Raw genomic sequence first — 21790 nt, 5'->3', positions numbered from 1 at the left:
AAACCAGACACAATACCATTGTTGCTGCGTTGAAGATTATCGAGGTCGAGTATTTTAGGTTATTCTGCAAGGGGAGTGAACTATTAAAGTACGTTTAGTAACATGCTGACCGAGGGCAGAAACGTTAACTAAGATGTTACGTTGGGCATCTTCAAAGTTGATATCCCTTTACATGGAACCCACTATGAAGAAATGTACCTGTTCAATCCGATGTTTGCAATAAACTGACTGACCTTTTGACCCTAGTACAAATGCTAACTAGGCATATCGTTATAGACGTTTTTCCGTGGGGTTTATAGGTTTCGTTTACATACGATACAACTACTTCAACGTGACTGCCAGCCAATACTTACTTGTTTACTGTCGAAACGTCAGTATCAAAACGGAAGTAGGAACGACTCTGCCAGAACCAGAGATTCCAGAATGTTGCCATTACCCATGTATCTTCCAAGCAGTCCCCAACACCAAAACCTCAACCAACGTAACATACGATGCGTTCTCTGCTCCATAATTTCTTTATGTGTCACCAAATATTTCATCCTTATTTATACTTTAAGCTTAGACGTCCCCTAGTGAAATGATGCTAATGTACCGGCTCGAGTCTCCATCCGTGCTGCCTTCGCGCACTGACGATTGCGACTACATCAAATCGTCATACCTTACGCACGCCTGTGTTTCGCCATGTTTATCGAAGTGATCAGTGGAGAAAGGAACATAATCAATAAGGTTACTTGAAGCGCCCAGCGTCAACACAGTTAACATAAGGAATATACTATGGTAGCCATCAAGCATCTGCCACACCTGTCAGGACGCAGAAGTTAGCGGCTTGACACAATGGCGCAGTGATGCATGTGGGTTAAATAGGAGATTCATGCATGGGAATCGAGTTTCTTTCCATGTACACACAGTCTATGCAGACTCCTATTTATCGGCGTTGTGCGGCGGAGAAGAATCTTTTTAAACCCAGAAAAGGAAGTTGGCTGAGCGGTCGTAGAAAAAGGAAATCCAGAAGAGACGCGTAGTTTTACGGACGAAAACCGTGGTAAAGTATTTGCAAGATGCATGGATTTACCGCTGTTTTCGATGATTTTTATTGGTCAATATGATTGAAATGCCTACAATGTCACTCGTGCTGCCAGGAGGGTAGAACGAGGATGCCTTGTACTCGTCTATTGATAATAATATTGAAGGATGAATGGATTACGTAACGATTGACGATACCATAATAGAACTTTATAATTATTTTTTAATAATAGAATATTATAAGCGGCGGTTGATGGAGTGTTGTAACAACGGTATTGGCAGCATAATGTCGACGCAGAATCGTCGTCGTCGTCGCCGCTAATATTTTTTCGAGCTATACTCTTCAGGCAGGTTGGATTTTAACATCCTGTCTTGATCTGATACATCGTGGTGGTTTTTCAGATCTACGTTCTACAGCTATGGTTCCTTATGTGCCACAAGGTCAAGCGGTAATGGCGAAACATTGAATTGTCTCGTACCGCTGGCAGCAATAACTGCCACGAGTGCCCTCTTACTATGGACCTAGCTATATATGGCATGTTGACCCTTGCAGTACTGCGTTCACCTGCTAACAATTTACGAATTAATTCTATCTATCTATCTATCCGATTCATCAATTTGAAGACTGAGCATCCAGACTTTTTTGCTCTATCGGGGTTTGTTCCGGGTCGAGCAGTGTTTATTTTTCAGATTGGGCGTCACGTATAAAAAATGGGCTAACGACTTTTAGATAAGTTGGGACTAAAAAAGAAGTGGTTCTTAATCTATTACAATAGCACAGGGATAAAAACGCTTAATTTCTGGTGGAATAAAGTGTAGCTAAAAATAAAAGCAAGACAAGTCTTACAGCGCAGCTGTAGTTAACGGTAAAATGTGAATCTGTTAAGCTATGTAATTCGTATTCTAATAGTTCAGTGAGTCGTGGCCGTTTAGATTGGCATAAATAATAACGAAATAGGGCTATTTTTGGGCTTTAATTAGCTTAAAGTTGTGGGCATTTGTAATTCAAAATTGAATCAACGAGTCCACAAACGGTTACACCAATATCATTCCGCGCAAAAATGTAAATAGTATAATTGGAGCACGTAAACAGATAAAAAAAAAAATTTAAAGTACCGAAAATTCACAAACACGAATCAATTTAATTCTTTTGATCATGTCTTAGGCTTGGTGCCAAACGCTGTAAATGATATTTTGTTGTACAATGCAAGCTAAATTATATACGGCAAAGAAAGTGTAAGAAATTCAATTATTGTTAACGTTTGTGTTAAATTAAATTTTCATTACTATTTTTCAATATGTTCTTGGCACTGTCAGTTCGACTTTCACAGAAGCCTAACATTTTTTTTTGTTAGACACGTATGCCGAGGTCCGCGAAGTCATAGCTAACCTCACGTATACAAATATCTTTCTCATACTGAGCCGTGAGGTCGAATGTCGCAGGACAAACGCGCTCTGAGGCGGTGGCCAAACTAGGTCATTGAAGTTTTTCACGATAAATAGGCCAACAGGTTTGAATTGACCTAAGATCTCATTTTTGACGCAAATTACTTTTAGGTCCTGTAAAACTTTTGATTGAACAAAGAAACTGAACTTCGTAGTTATCTAATGCTTAATACTGATAATGATAAATTACTATTGACCAGTGAAAAATAATTATTAGCAATAAGAATAATGTAACGCCTTCAGGAACCTGTGCGTCAAGGAGACCAGTTTGAGCTTACAATCACGTTTCTCTAAAAGCCGGTTAGCACAGTTGCCAAGATATCTGCCAATGTTTACGAATGCTTCAAATAAGGAAAAACGGACGACTTCTGAAGCTGACCGTTCTCTTAATCGTGCTTTAATGCACGAAGTTCTCTAATCTAATAAAATCGAAATGTTCAGGGTGACTTGAGAGGTTTAGCGCTTACGAGCTACATCTCATAATTCTTAGCGGTCGTTATATATATCCTGCGAAAAAATATAAAGTGAGCTTATTTAAAAAAAAAAAACACCACTGCATGGTATTAGCGCATTATGTTACATTTATGTACGCAGTCGCTATCAAGAAAGAAGGCATACGGCATCTAGGAGATGTTCGAACAAGTGCTAAGCGCAATAACGTAATAGGAAATAATATTTATATATTTGCAGAATAAAGTATTGGGCTTTTTCTCTTCGAGAAATGGTAATAAAAAAAAAAAACTAAATTTTTTAATGTAACCCGTTCGATCTGCTAATGCTGAAAATTAACGGCACTTTAGAAAAAAAAAGCCTACATTCTTAATATATTCGTAGTCATGCTTTACACAGCTACATGATAGAATCTACTTTGATTATGCCAACAGCTTCGGTCATAAGCTCAAGAGGTCATTGGGTACTATAATTATATCAATTGTTATTATTATTTATTTTCCATGAACGTTTGAAATATTTACGGTGCTAAATAGCATGAAACTATATAGGAGTGGTCTTTACGGAATTTTATCTTATTACTGGACATTTGCGTAATACTACAGTTCAAGCTAAACCATTTTTTTAACCAGTTTCGTCGTTAATTTGTTTACCTACGGGCCATAAAGGTTCTATCGGTCGCATAAATACAACGCGCAGTCCGCAGAAGAATGCCTCAGTAGGATATTTTCCCCATATGATGATCGGTGATAGTCCAGATGATATTCATGTAACGGTCGATGGTATTATATATATTCAATCATCCGCGCTTTAATAATGCGTTAGTACTAAATGGGCTTATTTATTGTTAAAAAATAACAACATCTTAGCTCGAGTTTTCTGCCCGAAATGGTTATTTATTGCTAGTTTGAGTCTCGCTGTTTGATATAGACATACAGTTGAAAGAAATTTACTTATTTAATCAAAAGAAGGCACTTCATTTGTTCTAAAAGAAAAGTGAGCGAGTCCATTGAGGGTGAAGCTTTCTGAAGAAAGAAAATTGTCGTCTGGGATATTTGGATGTAAAAGAATTTGCTGAGGCAATCTCGTTTAAAAAGTTCCGCCTCGAATTCGAGCTTGATTCGTATTAGTCTTGCCCCAGAACGTTGTGATTGTTATGCTGTACTCTGTTTTAGAGCACAAACAGTATTGTACCAGTACCTATGCTTCTTAACCTTTCCAGCTGTGTAACTGTCATAGATTTGTTATTTTCAGAACGACTGGATTTGGTCATCATCCACACCAACGACGGTTGTCTTGCGGTCGGGTGGCAGGATATTGTTAACGAACCAGTTGGGTTAAAAGCGGCTTAAGGGAAATCCCTCACCGGGTAGTCATGATAGGTATTTTCGTCAGGTTCTGGTGGTCGTCTTTTTTTACTGAACGTAAAGACACATGAAATGGTTTAGATGTCAACCCCGGCGTCGACACTTTTCGTCTTGTGCTGACAGGAGCTAACCGTTTGAATAAACGCCCAAAGGCAGAAGTAGACATAACACTGATGTACGTAATAGAATTCGGATCATAAAGAACGATTCAGTGAACAGTACTGTTGAAAAGGTTTGTTTATCTATGAAACTTAACTAACCATTCATTATAAGTTGGACATTTCATTTTGAAGTTTGTGTGCATTGATAAAGTCTCCAGAAGGACCCTATGAACGAACCGACCCAATTATATGCATTGCGTCTTGATTCCGCTTTACATCGGCAATATAATTCCAAATAGAAATCGGGCGAGGACAAAATCTAGCCGCGTAGATGACTTTTATAAGAAAGCTGCGAGGGTTGCGCCGAAGGTGAATATACACTAGCTCCGGTAGTATATGCACTTAGCACGTCGTAGATCCTGTGACCAATCCTCTTAATTTCCTGCATAGTATACCTGGTGTCGTCAATAACCGGTTGCTTTGTTACTATTTACTAATCAGAAACAAACTGAAATCAAATGTAAACATTTTATATTGTTCCTTATATTATGTATGTCTACGATATATTGTGCTTCTTAGTTTCAATAGCAATTTTCCAGTGACCTTAAGCACATTTCTCGAATTAATCTTTAATTACACTTCTCCATTAGAACACTAAGCTTGATAAATTTCTCTAACGTTAACCCTGATTAACACTGATTCTGTAGTTGAACGTTTTTCTCTAAGGCCCTTCTATATGGAACAGCTAGGTCGGTTGATGTCATTCCTCCCGTCCCACTAACAGATACCCTTTTTCTGAAACGCGTATAGTTGTTTACATATTTGCCATATCGTACACAGTCTTGCTCATTCAACTATTTAAAGGTATACTGTGTATACCGTTAAATAATTTACCTTTAAATAAATCATAAATGAAGCAAAAGGAACTGCTTTTACTCGTCTCCTATTATGATTCATGTCAAGAGCTTACGTCATATTTCACGACGCCTTTACGTAATTCCTAAGGAAAACCCAAAATCCTTCGCTTAACGTAATGAAACCCAGAAACCGGATTAGCTCCGCCGGATTTCCTATGGCTATGTATCAGCTACGTCGATTCCCAATGCTACACGTCAAAGACCAGCGCTGCAATCTCAAAACCGGACCCCTTACAGGACATCAAACAGCTTAAACTATCATGTATTGGGGATGCAACTGCTAATATAGTCGTCATGTATCTAGCAAAAAACGGCGATTTTGGCTTGGGAGATACGAATAAAATGCTTAATGTCATTATGATCGAATGTTCGGCCATCAAACAGTGTACTTTGTGCTTGTGTGCGTCGGTTTGGTCTGTTCTAGTAGTTGAGGTGTTATATGGCGGTACATTTTAGACATGATTTAGATACATAATTTCAATCGACCTCTGAATTAGATTCAAGTGAACAATAAACTTATGTTTAAACTGTAGTAGCAGTTTTATTTCTCTTTCGTAAAATACATAAATTATAGTGTATCGCAGCTACATACGTTAATTTGGACTCAACGAAAACCTGTATCATTATAATTTTCATATGCAGGCCTATGTACCTAGGACGTACCCTACTCACTGTAGGAACGCGCAAACCAGAATAAATTTTTTCATAAACGTTTATGCGTAGAAAATAGAAATCGACACAGATTTAAACTATCTTATATAAACAATTATACAAACAAACTGAGAGACGCATTGTCAGGTGTACCTTCCCCCTGAATCGACTAACGACAGCCCTGATTAAGAAGAATTCTTAATAGAGATCCCGTCTTGGGAAAATCTTTCATTTTCTAATCCTGTATTTATTTCCTGTCAAATTTTCGTATTCTGTCGCTGGAGAAGATGTTGCAATGAATATAAACAGTAATCTTGTGAAAACGTTAGCACCGTATTTCACCTGTTCAGATATTTGTTAATAATATATTCTCGAGTATGTTTTTCGGGAAAAAAGAAACTGAATGTTTTAAATCAAGGGGCTTTCGAGCCTTGAAATTTAACGTGATGGGCAATCTTCGGATCTCCCGCATCGATCAAATGATCGATGGTACTATCCTCTTCGGTGGAGTAAGACACCAGCTCTAGAGGCAATGTTTCAGATCGAATTGTTACGCTCCTCGTTTAGTCTCAGCCACATGCTTGCGATAACGTGTACGCTCAATTAACAGCCGCTATCGTAAGATTAATGATGACTGTGATTTATGTGAACTGGTCATTTTTGAACGCATTTACTTGTCTGATTCCTGCTTAGTAATACAGTCTCTCCTCAAACAAATCACCATTTTTCTGCTATATCCTGTTCGTCGTCTCGTACGTTATGCTTTGGCAGATCGAGCTTTTACAGCGATCGTTTCTTGAAAAATATCACAGAGACAAAACGGTTAGACTATAGTACTCAAGACATGCTATCATACGGTAACAGCCTGAAATAAGACGGCCTTTCTGGACTGAAAACAGGAATTCAGAAGCACTTATACTACAATTCCTTGACGATGACCGTAACCTGGCTAAGTGAGGCTGTACGACGAATCTGTATTAAAAGATTTTTCTCATTTAGCTTTGATTAACATTTTTCAGTGTCTTCCGTGTAAGCTATACAAGGTGACCAATAGCTCGGTACCTGTCGACCTTATTTTCAATCGTTTCTATTACCTAGCTATCATTAACCCATGCTCAAAAGAGCGTTTACTTTTTCCTAATTAGAACGCCATATTAAATCTAGTCTATTGGAGTTATAAAACGTTACTGTTGCGTAACACCCGAGGGAACATTAGCGGGCTAGCGTTTATCGTTATCGTTGCATTTGTGGGACGAGTCCTAACTGTTGCTGCAAGAGCCTTTCTTACCTGTGCGCATTGACACGTTCTGTGCTGATTTCCCTTCAAGATCTCGGCACTAGTACTTCCGCATTTTTTTCTCTATCTAGGCCATCGGGTGATTTCAGGTATTGAATAATATCCTGAGATGGCCACTAATTGCCTGAGGACAGCGTCGTTATGTGTCGCAACGTTTAGAAGCCCTATTCCATGGTGCTCTTTGGTAGTTGTAGATCCGTATTCTGCGTGGCCGTTGGGTTTTCTGACGTGGTTATGTTTATTTTGCGTTCGCCTGTCTGCATATTGTCGTCCATTTGGGCCCACTTGAGGTAGTTTAGCGCCCAGACTGACGTGGACCATAGGGTTCCTCTTTCGATAGGGGGTAATAATTTAACTTAATAAGGCAAAAGCAATAAGGTTGGCGTAACACGGTGCACAATATTGGCAGAAATCATACGAATCAGAGAGTTGCAATATTTGTCCACTTCGCTTTTAAACGTTGATTACTCAACACAGGCTAATTTTGCCAAGCTGGATAAGCTGTTCCGTAAATTACAATCAAGGTCATCTCTATAGTGAATTGGTGATAGTCCTTCTGGCCGCTATATTTATAATGCAAGAACATACCATAGCGAGATCGCTTGGTAGACAATCTAGGCATCCAGATCGGCCAGACGAAAAGTGGGCTGGTCATTTTCTGAGAGATTAGGTATTGCATAAAAAATTACCCTAGGAAGATGGAATAAGGCACGTGAGATTTTGGTATGCGAGCAGCATAATGCACTATCCATACCCGTAAGACACCGCTGGTCAACGCAGCCAGGATGTTGATAATTTCCAATTGGATGACAGTCAGGTAATCATTATTCGATAAGAGTCAGCTAAAATCAGTATAATACGCTGCGCATAAAAACAGGCTATGATTTGGAAGTTCATCTAGCGTATTTCGAAAGGATAGGTCCTTTTACTTCTCCTAAGTAAAAAAAAAGCTCACTCTCGTCAACGAAAATACTACGTTCAAGCCTGTATGCAACATAGTCCAGTGCCAGTTGACTCTTCTCAAAACGTTTGCCTCGTAACAATCTGATTTGTAATATTCGGCACGTATCTTCTTTATCTGATCCAATTTTGTTTTTTCGTATTTATTGAATAATTTCATGTTTTTTCAGGCCCTGACGCAGTTACGATGTATTACATCGCACGACGTGCCCCGATAAATGTTGCACAAGCCATATAGTACGCGTTACGAAACAATTTACACCGTAGGTTGCTTAATTTGTTACCATTGATAAATATAAATTCGAAATTGATTGGGGAAACCCAGGTAAATAAACTGAATAGAAAAGGACTTGCGACCCCACTCCAAGGTAGGGCTACTTCTGTGATTTGGTCGATTATTTCGAATCATTGGGCACCTACATAGCTTGCGATGATCACGCTGATACTGGCCGTCTGCCCTCCTAGTGTCGGCATATCATGCTCAATGATCGCTTGGAGCAATAGCACTGAGAATTTTTAAAATATACATTTTTCAATGAAAAGCAGTTGGCCGACAAAGGATTCAGGAATGGCTCTGTGAACCCTTTGAATTCAAAATTTTGCTTGCACTTTTTCCGAAGTCGACTATAACGTAGACTGGTAGACTGAAGACAAGGAAATACATTTTGAATCATCATTAGGGTTCAGCCAGCATGAAGCAGTAGCTGCTTTTCTAAAGTCGTATGACTGTGTACTGTTTTTTGCCACGGCTAGAAGATTCTTTCCGGAGCCTGCTTTCCTGTCGTGGTACTAGTTTTGGATGATGAGCGTACATGTCGTTGCAGTCTCTGAGAATCAGGGATGAACTTCAGCTGCGTCATATATATATAACTAAAATGTACTGAAGGAAACTAACAAGCTAAAGAAATTTAATTCCGATATGTTCTACATCCGATGTTTCGTAGTTCATTAGATGAACCCACAATACTGGAACACACGAACGCACTACCGTTAAGTGAAGGCGCGTCGTGTTGACTCATACCGTGTCTCGCCGATTTTCATCTGGTAGCTTGTTGAAGCGCCGGTATAGACATCATTGAGCATTATAGAACTAATTGATGTATGCGTAACGGATTATAAAATCATATTATTAGTCGAATGTGACGCGACGCAATGCTACATACATAAACATGATTCTATTTGGTCATGTAACCGGCACCTGCACAAGTGGGGCTTTCGACCTTTCACCTAGTCAAAATCTATTGAGACGTTGGTGTTTAGCGTTTCTAGTGCTGCCAATACGGCATATCTACGAAGTGAAGCTCTATAACAGTTACTCATTAAACAGCACAATTTATTATTAGGTTTGCTTTGTCGAAATCGGCTGTTTGCCAAATTTATAGAAAACGTGGGCCTGTAACAGTATATGAAGACAATACCGTGAGGCAAGCGCGAAAACGGATAAAGTCAGCGGAAATACAAGATTCTAAATAGAAATGATCATTGTTTCGTTTCAACTTGCCATTTTGGCACCCATGACACATAGGTATTTCTTGTATTCGATCGATGCATTCATTCTATGTTTCTCTTTCGGGAATCGGAACTGAACGACCGTTATCCAGCATCAGCATGTTTATCTTAGGATGAAACAAGCATGTCATAATTGAATAGTTTTATTAGTATGAAGATGTACGCATTTATTCACTGCTTCAATCACTGTATAGTATCTGGTGCATATAGAGAAATCCAATTATAGCATATTGCTAAAGAGAAGCTAGGACTATCTCTTAGAAGGAGCAGAAGGTAAATTTAGGGTTTAGAACAAATGGAGTGGCTATTCTTGGAAGAGAAAATAGGTTCAGTGTTGTTTGTACCTTTTCGTGGGAATAACTGTATGTCTACTTTTTCAATCAACGGTGAAGCTACTTTTTTCAAGCTGGAAGTCTGTTTCTGCCCACTTGTCTATAGGGCAAATATATGAGCCATTTATCGGCAATGAAAGCGGTTATAGTACGGCTTTGATGGTAATAATAGTAATAGCTTTGATTTCTGTAGTTATCTCTTATAAATTCAATTTGGTTTGAACACTTGTTTTTCTTTAATATAACAAAAAATACGTTCAAGCACGTTCTAGTCAATGGTCCAAATTGAATAGTCTTACTTTGGTCGAACTTTTTTTCGGGTCAACAGAGTAGGACACCAGACAATATTCCGTTCTTTGTGTCGAAGTATTAAGGATGCTAGACCTGTTCCTTCTATCATGATTTGTGGGCCGCGGACAACTTTATCGTTACGGTTACTCTTAATAAAGCTCAGTTTGGACTAAACGCCGTCGCTGGTCCACAGCATTTTACAACTGCGTAAAACATTAAACAAGGCTGAACTAGCTCTGACAAGCCGGGGTAATTCAATGAGCATTTTCAGAGTGTCATAGCATACTAGACGCGCTGCACGAAAAACAGAAGGTCACGCAAGGCAAATGTGCTTGTGACTCTTATGGCGGATAACTTTTTGCGACTGCAAGCTTGCTCACTCACCGGTGTTTTAGGCGAAGAACAGTGTTTCCCACATAGGTTCCTATATATATTTCTGCCCTATAGGTTTCCATAATCATGCATTGCCCCCGAAACTTTCTTGAGTGTTTATCCAAGGGCAGAGTTATCGCTCCAGAAGGAGCTGAAGCCCTAGCGTAAGAACGTGCTTATTTCAAAGAGCCGCCCAACTGCCTTAATAAGCTTGAATGCCAAATAACGTTCATAGAACTAGAACAGTTTAACTTAAAATACTGGCAATAGTCATGAGCACCCTACCGATGGCAGAGGTCGCCAGATCCCTATCTATTATGAAACTATATGATATCGATGCTCGTTAGAAATTTTAATCATCAACGAAATGTACACTTCTTGTATGCTTCATTGAGATACGCAATTGGTATTACTTTGATGTACTATCAGCTGCCATATCTGTGAACATTATCGTGACAGGCAAACATACTTATGCGTTAGTAATAAAAATAGTTCCTGCTGATCGGCTGTTTTCCAAATTGTACTTTATCCCAAACAATCGAAGTAACGGTGACGTTATACCTTAACGCCTATGCTTTCAACACATCCCACTTGACCTGACGGTTTTCACAGATTGACTACAACTGCCTACTATCGGAGTGGAACAGGTTGCCCTCATCTGATTTCCAGCCGTCACAGTCATGCATGAGTAGACGTAATTGTCCACTAATCTCCAGCAAATGACGGTAGCGAGAACTTCTCCGCCGATCGCACATTGGCTAATAATCAACCGAGATCGGGCGAAATTTCTTAATCGGCAAATGATAGTCCAGTCTCAAGCCTTGTGCATAGACCATCATCAGCGTTTGGAGGTTTGCTGTATTACGTTTAACACCAGAGGGAATCTTTTCTGCAGGATCAACCATGACCCATACAATGGCGTCGCCTTAGGGCAAGTGCTCAACGTGCGCGGATTATAGAGAATGGGTGACTGTCGAGGCGTCAACCTGTCTGCATCGCCTAGATTGAAAGACCTTTGCTCAGCAAGAGAGAAAGATAGCATGCACATACAAAGACTAGCAGAAATGCATGTTTATATAATAATAATAATAATGTTTATTATTTACGTAAATAATCAGCACTCATAGAAATTTTGTTGTTCGAAACCCCACCAATAACTATTCAGTATTCATGATCATGTTGTTCGGACGTCGCTGCGGACGCATTTCTGATGACGACAGAAAGTAAAGAATGATTCAACAAACATCTACCTTCAATATAGCAAGAATCACCGGTAGAGTTCTAATGAAGTATCGAAAGGCGACTCTGACACAGTGTTAATATTAAAATATTGTCGAGATTTCGAAATGAAGGATTATGTGGTAGCAATAGTGTACGACATAAGGCCTGTAACTGTAACCACCGTATTTTCACTACCGTTATTGCATCAACCTTAACGGTGTGATTGTTCTCATACATGGCTCGCTTTTCTGGTTTCTGAACTCTGCTAGTTACAACTTGGAACTCTCTCGCCAATTCTATAAAGAGCATCTCGTCATTTCCATATTTAAGAGCTTTGTCATTAACATTTTATAAGTCCCCTGGACAATCATTACCCCTCTCTACATTTAGATCTTATCTGCCCTCGACTCATTTTCAGATTCGAAATGCCCTTCCGGATATTTTCGAGACAACCTGCTCCGGGTGCCTCCAACCGTAGATCCTTCGCCACGTAGAAGATTTATATCACTAGCTGCCTTCGCTCCTGTAGTTCCAAGGTAGAAGTTACGTTCGTAAACCATTCAAATTTCAGATACGAAGGTGTACAAGTGCAGTTCATAAAAAAAAAGTGCCAGAAATGTGGTCCAATTGTAATATAGTTGTATTTTGAAACATGTGATTAACTTTTAAATATATAATTTGTGTGTGTACACTTAAATAACCACATAAAGTGTAGCCTTCCTTTGCTCAAGAAGCTCAAAAAAGATATACACTGCGTAAGCCAATAAACAAAACTTAGTATGTACCAAAAAAACATGAATCAATAATAATCATAATAAAAATCAAACATATGAACGTTGTATAATAATTCTTCGGTTAACCACTGCAAATTTCCTCAACCAGCTTTCGCATCCAACCGTGATCTGCCCAGCATCTTTTGTAAAGTAGCAACAACTGTAAACCCAAGTACGTCGACGGGTAGATACCGAGTCTCGCCAGCGCCATCTGCCCGAGGCAATCTTCGTAGTCGTATTGAAGGTTCCAAAGCCGTCTGCACCGCACGGCATTGAGCCGTTCTCTATTCAGCCCGGAGATTTTTTCTAACATTTCAGCATTTCCGTCTAGTATGCATGCAAAGCCCGCGACTGTCCACATAGCTTCGACGTTCTGGAGTTTATCTGAAATGTTGCATTCACCAAAAATTTGAAGCCTAAAGTCGAAAGTTTAGCATTTTTGGATCATCGTCGTTCTGAACATTATCGTTATTATTAATAAGAACTGGCGCTCTTAATATGTTCTGAATTGTCCTATAAGAGGTTACGAAGGTAGCCTTAATAGGCCACATGCATTAGTAGTAAAAGCCTGCGCAATCAACAAACGCTTGCCACTATCAGTATAGGGAGTACGGTGATCGAGTAAGATCCTTCCCCGAATCGGCAACAGGGTCGTCAGGCAGCAAGGTGCTAAATTAATTAGCCTAGGTAAATTATTATTATACATAGGGTTGTTATTGTTTCGATGCAGTTATTGTATTTATGGCTTGTATAAAGTCAGCATGGTTGTTAGCTACCAAGTAATAGCGTACGACTCAGCTACCTCAAGAAGCTCAAAAAGACGACTCCAGAGCGTGTCTTTAATAGTTCACAATTTCAAAATGTGATGAAATCTCCTCGAAGTAATATAAGAATAAAGCAATAATGAGTATATACCACAATCACGAATATTTCACCGCTTCGTTAATAACCGATTTCCGTTCTGAACCCGCGAAAAAATTTAAGCGACCTGTGCAGAAACATGTTGAGTCAGGGGTCACAAATAGAGGGCGATCAACACTGGTTTATTTATTCTGCGATCATAGTTCTGTCACGTCATCCTCTAACCTTCTAAGGGATGTATACATATTGCCCGTATATTACATTACGTAGGACAAAACAAACAAAGAAATATCCTGCTTTTGTTAATAACTATAGCTAAAACCAATTGCAGTTGGCCTATTGACTGTCGAGTTCCCTTCGAGAGGATTCCTATCGAATCCCCCTTTAATCCTCCGAGGATTGAAGTCTCATTACAAATCTGCCGTGCCTCGATAAGCGTCCTCCTTTTCATCTACCCATATAGCAAACATTAGTGCTGAACTCGTCTACCGCTCCGCTAAGCGCTGCTGCAGCGACCTCCGACTCTGACAAACTTATTGTGAAGTTGAGTAGCTTGCTATGAAAAAACAACGTATTAATTTATACAGTTCTAGACCAATGAGTGCTCGCCATTGGCAAAATCATATTTCGCTACACGACTTTTCGAATCCCTTATGCATCTCGTTACTTCACAATTCGATTTCCTGCTTGCCTTTTATAGCCCATTCCACCTAGCTCCTTTTAGCTCCGTGTCCCATTTAACCCTCAAAAGTCCGGGTTGGAAACGTCTATAAAAGCTTTGTATCATACTAGTAGATTTAGCTCGTCGAGACGCCCTTCCGCCGCTTTCAATCATCAATTTACTATATGGGTGTCTATATGCAAAGAAGTCTACATTTAGATGTGCATGTTTCGCAAATATTGTGCACTTTATGCCACTGCGCGTAATAGCCAAAATTTGTAAGGGTTACTAGGTGGTCGTTCTAGAGATTTAGCAATACTGTTGCCCTCCTTTCAGTCCTACCCGTTTTACTCTCAACAACCCGTCGGAAGCTTTTCCCGATTCTCCTTTATCGTTATAGCCTGTTCGTAGAATACTTCAGAATCCAAGTTTAACACTGTGGAGAGTTATACTAAGCAAGCTGTGCACCCTATCTTTCTCCAACTGTTTCTGGCACTTTCATGTCTCTCTTTATTGAAGCGCGTTATCGCTGTTTACATCAAACTGAAGCACGCCCTCCGAACTTTTCACTGGTTGCCATATGCTCACCCACAACTATACACACATGTACACAGAGGGACGTTGAGAACACATTAGTAAGAGAGCACACCTCCGCGAGCGGCACCAAGCACACGGCACAATTAAAGGTAGTCAGAAAGCGATTTGCTTCTTTACCTTCTAATACGGCATGCAATCGCGGGGGCGATGTCATTGCCCGTTGTAGTGAAAGCCTCAAAGGAAAAGAAAGAGCGAAAAACAACGGAACTGGGCGGTACCTGAAGCCAAATGGACTGCTCCTATTGGGGTTCCTTCGCAACTAAGGAAACCTCTCCGAACAAACAAAAGTGCCTTTCCGCCTGCAGCTGTTTTTATAATACTGGACTTGTGCCTGTACCCTATAATGATCTGAAAGAAAGCCTGAGTGTATAAACGAAAATAAACCAGAAATGAAGGGAGAGGCTGTATACGACAAGAGAGCGCAACGAAAATTTTCTTTTCCCTCAGCCGTTCAATTTTTTTGCCCGTTGAACCCGTTGCGTCCATTTAAAGAGCCAAAAACGTCAATTTCCCCTCATAACCAGCTTTCTCCGTATCAATAGTTCCCTTGCCAGCTATAACGCCATAAATAAGGCTGCGTCACAAGCTTACGGCCTTTAAGGTACTTCCAAGTGTCTGCCTCGTCGTCCTTCCAGTTTGCTAGTTTGCCACCCTTTTGTCGCTGGCGTTTGAGCTCAAACTTCTGTATTCATTGCCGAAGGCGTTTACCAGTCCGGCGCACCCAACCGTCGTTCCTATCGCTGTCGACGCCACTCTCCGACAACGCTAAAGGGTTGCAGCCGTCTGGCACACGAGCGGATTACATGAACCTCAGGGACGGCTTGCCACTTGCCGGTTTCCTTCCGGGAGGAACCGCCTGCCAAGTCGACTATGCGCAGTTGCGAGTACGGGCGGCAACGACGAAAGCGATTCATTATTCGAAAACGCAAGCCGCTGGCGCTAACTATGTTGCCGAAGAAATTATATAGACCAGTCGGATAGCACGGTGACGCCTGCTGCTGATGGCTGAGACAGAAGCAGCATCATGTTAAACATGCAACCTCGCATACGACGGCAAAGAACGACAAAATTTTTGTGATTTTTTATAAAGGTGGGGCTTGAAGGGATGATAAATGGACTTTTGTTAGGAGCGCGCTCCAAAATCCGATCTTTGAGATATTTGGATGGACAGAGCCCACGAATAGTGTAACTATGACTTAGAGCGATTGGAAAACCCTTCAGAGAAGAACGCATAGAATTGTAAATTTTTATCCTATATCGCAACATAATAATGAATCTTAGTAAAAAACGTACTAATACAAATCTGCATCGCGCATTTGCCCTATAAAATCAGAATTCGAAATTCAATGCTGCAAGAACTCCGGCGTTGCTCCTACGCTATTGGTGGACGTGAACTTGGATTATGTATAAGGGCTCTATAAAATACCGAGAGTTTCAGCGAAAAAAAAAAACAAAGGAAGGCTAGTATAGTGAGTTCTATGGAAAATTCAAATGTTATACCCTGTCCCTCAAGGACTGAAATTTCATCTACTAGAGCAATGGAAATGACACAAATATTCAGACACACGTGCGTCCCCTAACCTAGTGAAAACGGTTTTTTAACGGAAATCGTAGTGAAAACGATTCGACGCGGGCCCAAAGCACGACGCGCATGCAGATTTTGAAAAAAAAAAAAGTGTTAAAGAGATACTGAGAAATGGGAATGTTCTCGCGAAACATAATCCTTGGATGCGACAACCATTGATTTAGCATCCTGTTCCTTAAGCAGATATAGCCTTATTTTGTTAAGTAAATACCGACTATCCGAAAAATGTAACCATTACCTATATTGTGCTAGTCTATAATTCTACCGAATCCGAACTGTATTTTTTGTCCATATCATGCGAGATAAATGAACAACGGGAGCACAGGCGTTGAGCATAGTGAGCATGCGAAAACGCGTCGCGCGTGCTCCAGAAGAAACGAGTACGTTCGCATTTGCATACATAAAAACAGTGGAGAGATAATATATGTACAGGAATTGCCGACGCTGCCGTTCCCGCCATTAGATATCGATAGAAGTGATGAAATTATGGTGGTAAAAACAATTTCTCAGCGTTATTATTATTATTATGTTTTTGATCTTGAAACGATTTTCGCTGCTAAGTTCTGCCTAGTACATTGTAACTTGAGTGTCTTGCAAGTATTTTAAGTTGTTCAGGATGACTTCGTTTGCTGCCTCTTCGCTTTCGGAGTTTAGGAGGCAAAGGAAAAAGTAGAATAAGGCTTTTATCTGCACTGTCCGCGTCAGCCCTCTGCCGCTCAGCAGCAACGAAATACTCATCCTGCGTTACGCGTTACGTTGCGCTATGGTGTCAACGGTGACGACGACCCGAGTCTATACGTGTAACGCTGAATAGAACCGTAAACAGTGGTTGAATGGCAACTAATGAAACTATTCCATATGCGCTCTTTCTCAGTTTGGCGAAGATTTCTACTGTTTACTTAACTTACCATAGAGCCTAATAAAATGCGCCTCGTTTTTGCGATCGTGGCGAGGAAAGAAGAGGTTTGATTGCGCAGCGCTCCGAGTAACATATGGAATATGTCAATAAGATTTGCGTTGTTCATTATATAACAAAGTAAACTATTTTACTAAAGGGAAAATTTTACCGGTTGACTATTACCGGAATCTTGCCGAACGGAAAAAATAATGGCTTATCGCATATAGACAATTATCGCTTTTCTGGTCGTTAGTTAGATCGTCAGCGGCAAGGATGTTTTACTGCCCTAATGGATCTATTATCTCAACTGGAATCGCTTTATGTACGAAACGAATTGCCGTATGTTCTCTCCTAGCGTTGGGGGCTCATCGGTTCAAAAAACGTTTCGTGAATTATTGTATTTAGTTTTTCCCACCAAATTTTCTGCCACCAGCTCCAGACGCAAGCACCATCTCTACGCATCGTGGAAGTACGCATGACTGCCGATTAGTCCTACCATAGTTAGCCAAATTTATTAAAGAGGAATCCACTTTTCAACCGATTTTCATCAAATAGCTTAAAGATTCTATTTATCTCAACGACGACGACGACAGCGGACGACTGTGTAACGTCTCATACTAAATGAATCGTAACGTCGACGAACATGATTTTAATTTAATAAAACCCAGTACGCGACACGATTGAAACGGGCGTAGGCTTGGAAAAATTAGTTTTTACTGGCGAAAGGCGAAACACTTGCGGTGGTGCTGCAATTAGCAGATAGAAATGTATTTAAGCGGTGAAAATTGGTCACTTATTTTAATGAGATATATGCCAAATCGACGCTTTACCATTAGCCAGCTACTTCTTTCTCCTTTAATGAGCTCCTAGACGGCCATTTCGCTTTTGGGGGCTGTCTTTCGCAGTTCGCTTAAAGTACACAAAGGCGCGAACTAAGTATATATCCGTTGAAAGCTTGCACCGCATCGTTCGGGAAACATTGGCGGTAAGATCTGCGTGACCCTTACCAGAGCAACAAAGAAATAGATACTGGCATAATGCAGATGGGCATTAACCTTACGTATACTGATTGCATGCAACTGAAGCTCGATACTGGAAATCTTTAGTTCGTTGATGATAACTGTCTGTATAGAAACAATAGCTATATTTTCCAGTAATGGCGTTATTTCTTCTGCTGATTTAACAATGGCGCTACATCTCCAAGACGTAACTAACGATCTACCTCTTCAGCCTGTTTCATTTCCCCAAACATCCACGTCATAGGCTAATCAATACAATTTTAAGTTAGTTATGACTATGCACTCAAAGAAAAGTTACCTAGCTTATATCGCTCACTCGCGGTGGGTATCAAAATTGGGTGGGATCGGAGTAAGCTTGCCGATAAGTGCAGCTGCAAACACATTTGATTAAAAATGACCCAAGCGAGCCATATGCAACTTCAGTGTTATACAACGATGGTCGGCCGATTCGCTGTCTGTGACAAAGACGAGCTAGCTCTCATCACGAAATTGGACCGAACGTCCTAGTACCCAGTCAAAAACGCAAGCATGCTATGGAAATTTTCAATGTTTGCGGGTCTACCCTTCTTGAAAAGTCAAAATTGATGATGTATCACTTTATATACGATACGGTGAAAGCTACTTTTAGCCATGTACACCGATCATTTGTGCTGCACAGTATGCAGTCCGGCTACACGCTACGACGAATTCAAAGATACTAGAAATCGGGATATGAATCTGCGCGTCTCTATTAAAAAAGGCAAACACACACATCGTTAAAACAACGGGGAACAGTAGCGACGACGACGGCACAGAACTCCACGTGTCAGCTGAACGCCCAAAAGGTCTTCCATGCCAACTTTTAAAAAATACTGCCACGCTGTTGCCAAACCGAGCGGACAATGTGGTCGCTTTTCTTGCAGATGCTATCATCGCCAGTGTTGAATCTCCGGCAAAGAACAACATTATTCGTTCAACGGTATAGCATACAATGGCACTGACGAAATGATTGTTACAAAGGAACATTAAACAAACGATACGAAGTCGCTTTGCGTTACATTGTTGTAGTTACAACGAAAAGAAGTACTAGCTATGCATTTGACTATTATAAAATATTACTTCAGCGACAATCGTGCCGTCGACGGTTCGGGAGAACCTACGCAATCTCGAACTCACGTTATTACGTGAAGCCGAATTCTCAAACATTTTACCGACATTTGAACGTCATGGCAGCAACTAGACGGCCTCTTATAAATGATTCCTCTCCCAAGTGGATTTAGACGTCGTCCAATACGCTGTCCCTGGCTAATGTAATTTATTACGGCACCTTATGCGTCACAGGCTCATGCGTCTCGGAAACGTAGCATAACTAAACTTCAACAGGCAAATGTATATGAATTAACGAATATTACAGTCTTGACGATCAGATCACTTTCAAGCCATGTGTCCTTGACGTAAGATCCTCTGTGTTTTGGCAAATCGAATTCTTGAAGACATATATTAGTTTCAAACTATCTAGTGGAGATTGTATATTCTATAATATGTGGGGACACAAGGCCGCTCTTCTTGTGTTGTTGACATACAAGTGTTAGCTAGTACTATTAAGCCAGACTGAAAAATTGGTCCCGGTTATCCCGGCTGAAGCCTACTAAGCTTAAGGATCGATAGGTGAGGTCGTCTAAAATCAATTATGTGTGAAAACACATTTATTTTCGTGTCGAGAGCCAACCCTCCGAAATAGTACTTAATGGCAGTACCGAACATAGAGCGTGACACATTTATTTCGTACGAAAATAACTGAATTTTAAAGATCATGACGTTTCTAACTACCTTCTATAAGAATGACTTCGTCAAGTATACTTAGCAGAGATTAATAATCATAAACAGCAGACTTTACTTGCATGATCATGATAGAACACTAACCTACTACACGATTCAGTAATTCAATGTTCTATCATTTTTATTTAAATTAGAACAGCCTCGTTGTTATACCTATACATCATATAAATGCTCATCTGTAATATAAAAGATTCCTTTATATGTACTGTTATAATTCTTAAAAAATTCTGTAATAATTATAAGTTAAATAATATAATTCGCAGCTTTTTCGAACCTGTCAATACAAAAAATACCACTATGCTAATTTTACGTTTCCATGGCAGCATATGAATTACAGTTGCGCCACGTTCGCTACCTAGAGCAGCAGATGTGTTCGTTTGCTATGATAACTTGAATTTGTCTTATTCGTCGTCCATTTGCCCTTGCGAAATTTGCGTCTCCTCTGAGGAAATGCCTCCTCTGAGGAATTGTCTAACCCTGCTCGTTGCGTGGAGTCTCCGTTTCGAAGATTTGTAGCTTGGAGCCATATGCTCTGGCGACAGCCGGCAGGTACAGGCTCTCGTTTCATAGCCTGTTCCGCTTAGATCGGGCCAGTTGTCCTGCCTGACAAGCCTATTGCCCTACTTTTGCTTCGGATAGCGATGATTCGGCGGGTTGCTTTGAACTTAGCGATTGTGGCTGCGTTGCCCTTGTCCTTCTGCAAGCAACACCTCGCGCACCAGGTCGTACCCCATCATCGCAGCCACTTTAACCATGTGACAACAGCAGAACATAGACGCCGTTTGTTGGGTCGTCCAAGTGACTGCCGGGGAACGTTCTCACTCCTGCAGCTGCTAGTGTTTGGATATGTTACGTTAGCCGTGCACTGGCTGCTACGTGCGGCACACGAATGTAATAGTCAGACTAATTCGGGCTGATGAGACAAGCATCGTAGGGCCCACCTTGAAGGGGTAATTGGATAGATGTCGGCACCGACGAACAATCCGCCGCCGCCGCAGAACAGTAAGCAGTGATTCCTTTATGTGTTCTAGCCTAGTTCCCTCAAGCAGATGATCAGACCAGCTGGTGGCTGCCCTATTAGTATAATAAATAGCCCTGTTCTAAGGGAACTTGAAGAGAGCGCACTTTTGTGGCAAGGAATTTCGTCCTATTTGGCCGTAGAAAATGCCTAACCGCAGAAAAAGAGAGGGCGCAAAAGAAAGGGTTCCTTCCCGATGTATATCGCGAAGTTTACTGAAAGTTTGCAAAAGTTCACTGTGCAGCTCTAGCTTGTGGCAAATGCAGGATTCCGCGCCTCAATCGCAGTCAGTGGCTTGGTAAGGCATCTCGAGGCATCCTGACAAACATGGCTGAATAGCGGCGGGCTGCTAAGTCAACTCTGCCTCATATCACGACCTGGCCTTACTTTCTCGCTCATTTCGGTGTTAGTTACGGCAATTCGGATGGGGGCGTTTAGATGCCTATAGGGTTCCTAGGTCGGCATTCAGAGAGTAGACATTTATTTTAGGGTTTATGATCTGATCATAGATATACCAACAAAGGTCAGCATCATCTATGTTGCAGCAGGAATTACGTTATATCGCCGCGTTGGCACAGAACATCTCTTTTGCCCGTCAATACATATTATGCTAATGCATTTGC

The 21790-nt window shown here is 40.7% G+C and overlaps 1 long non-coding RNA gene across 1 annotated transcript in view; it reads right to left on the bottom strand.

The window, feature by feature from the left end:
• Nucleotides 1-11651: 11651 nt before the first annotated feature.
• Nucleotides 11652-21790, bottom strand: part of LOC111249467 (uncharacterized) — a 38098-nt gene continuing 27959 nt past the window's right edge. The window contains exon 4 of the long non-coding RNA XR_015326598.1: nt 11652-13094. This is a non-coding gene — a long non-coding RNA (uncharacterized LOC111249467). The remainder of the gene's footprint in view (nt 13095-21790) is intronic.

Source organism: Varroa destructor, unplaced genomic scaffold (assembly GCF_002443255.2).
Source record: "Varroa destructor unplaced genomic scaffold, Vdes_3.0 BEIS01000004.1, whole genome shotgun sequence".
Taxonomy (NCBI): Eukaryota; Metazoa; Arthropoda; class Arachnida; order Mesostigmata; family Varroidae; genus Varroa; species Varroa destructor.
Note: the sequence above shows the minus strand (reverse complement) of the source record. Positions and strands in the feature narration are given on the sequence as shown.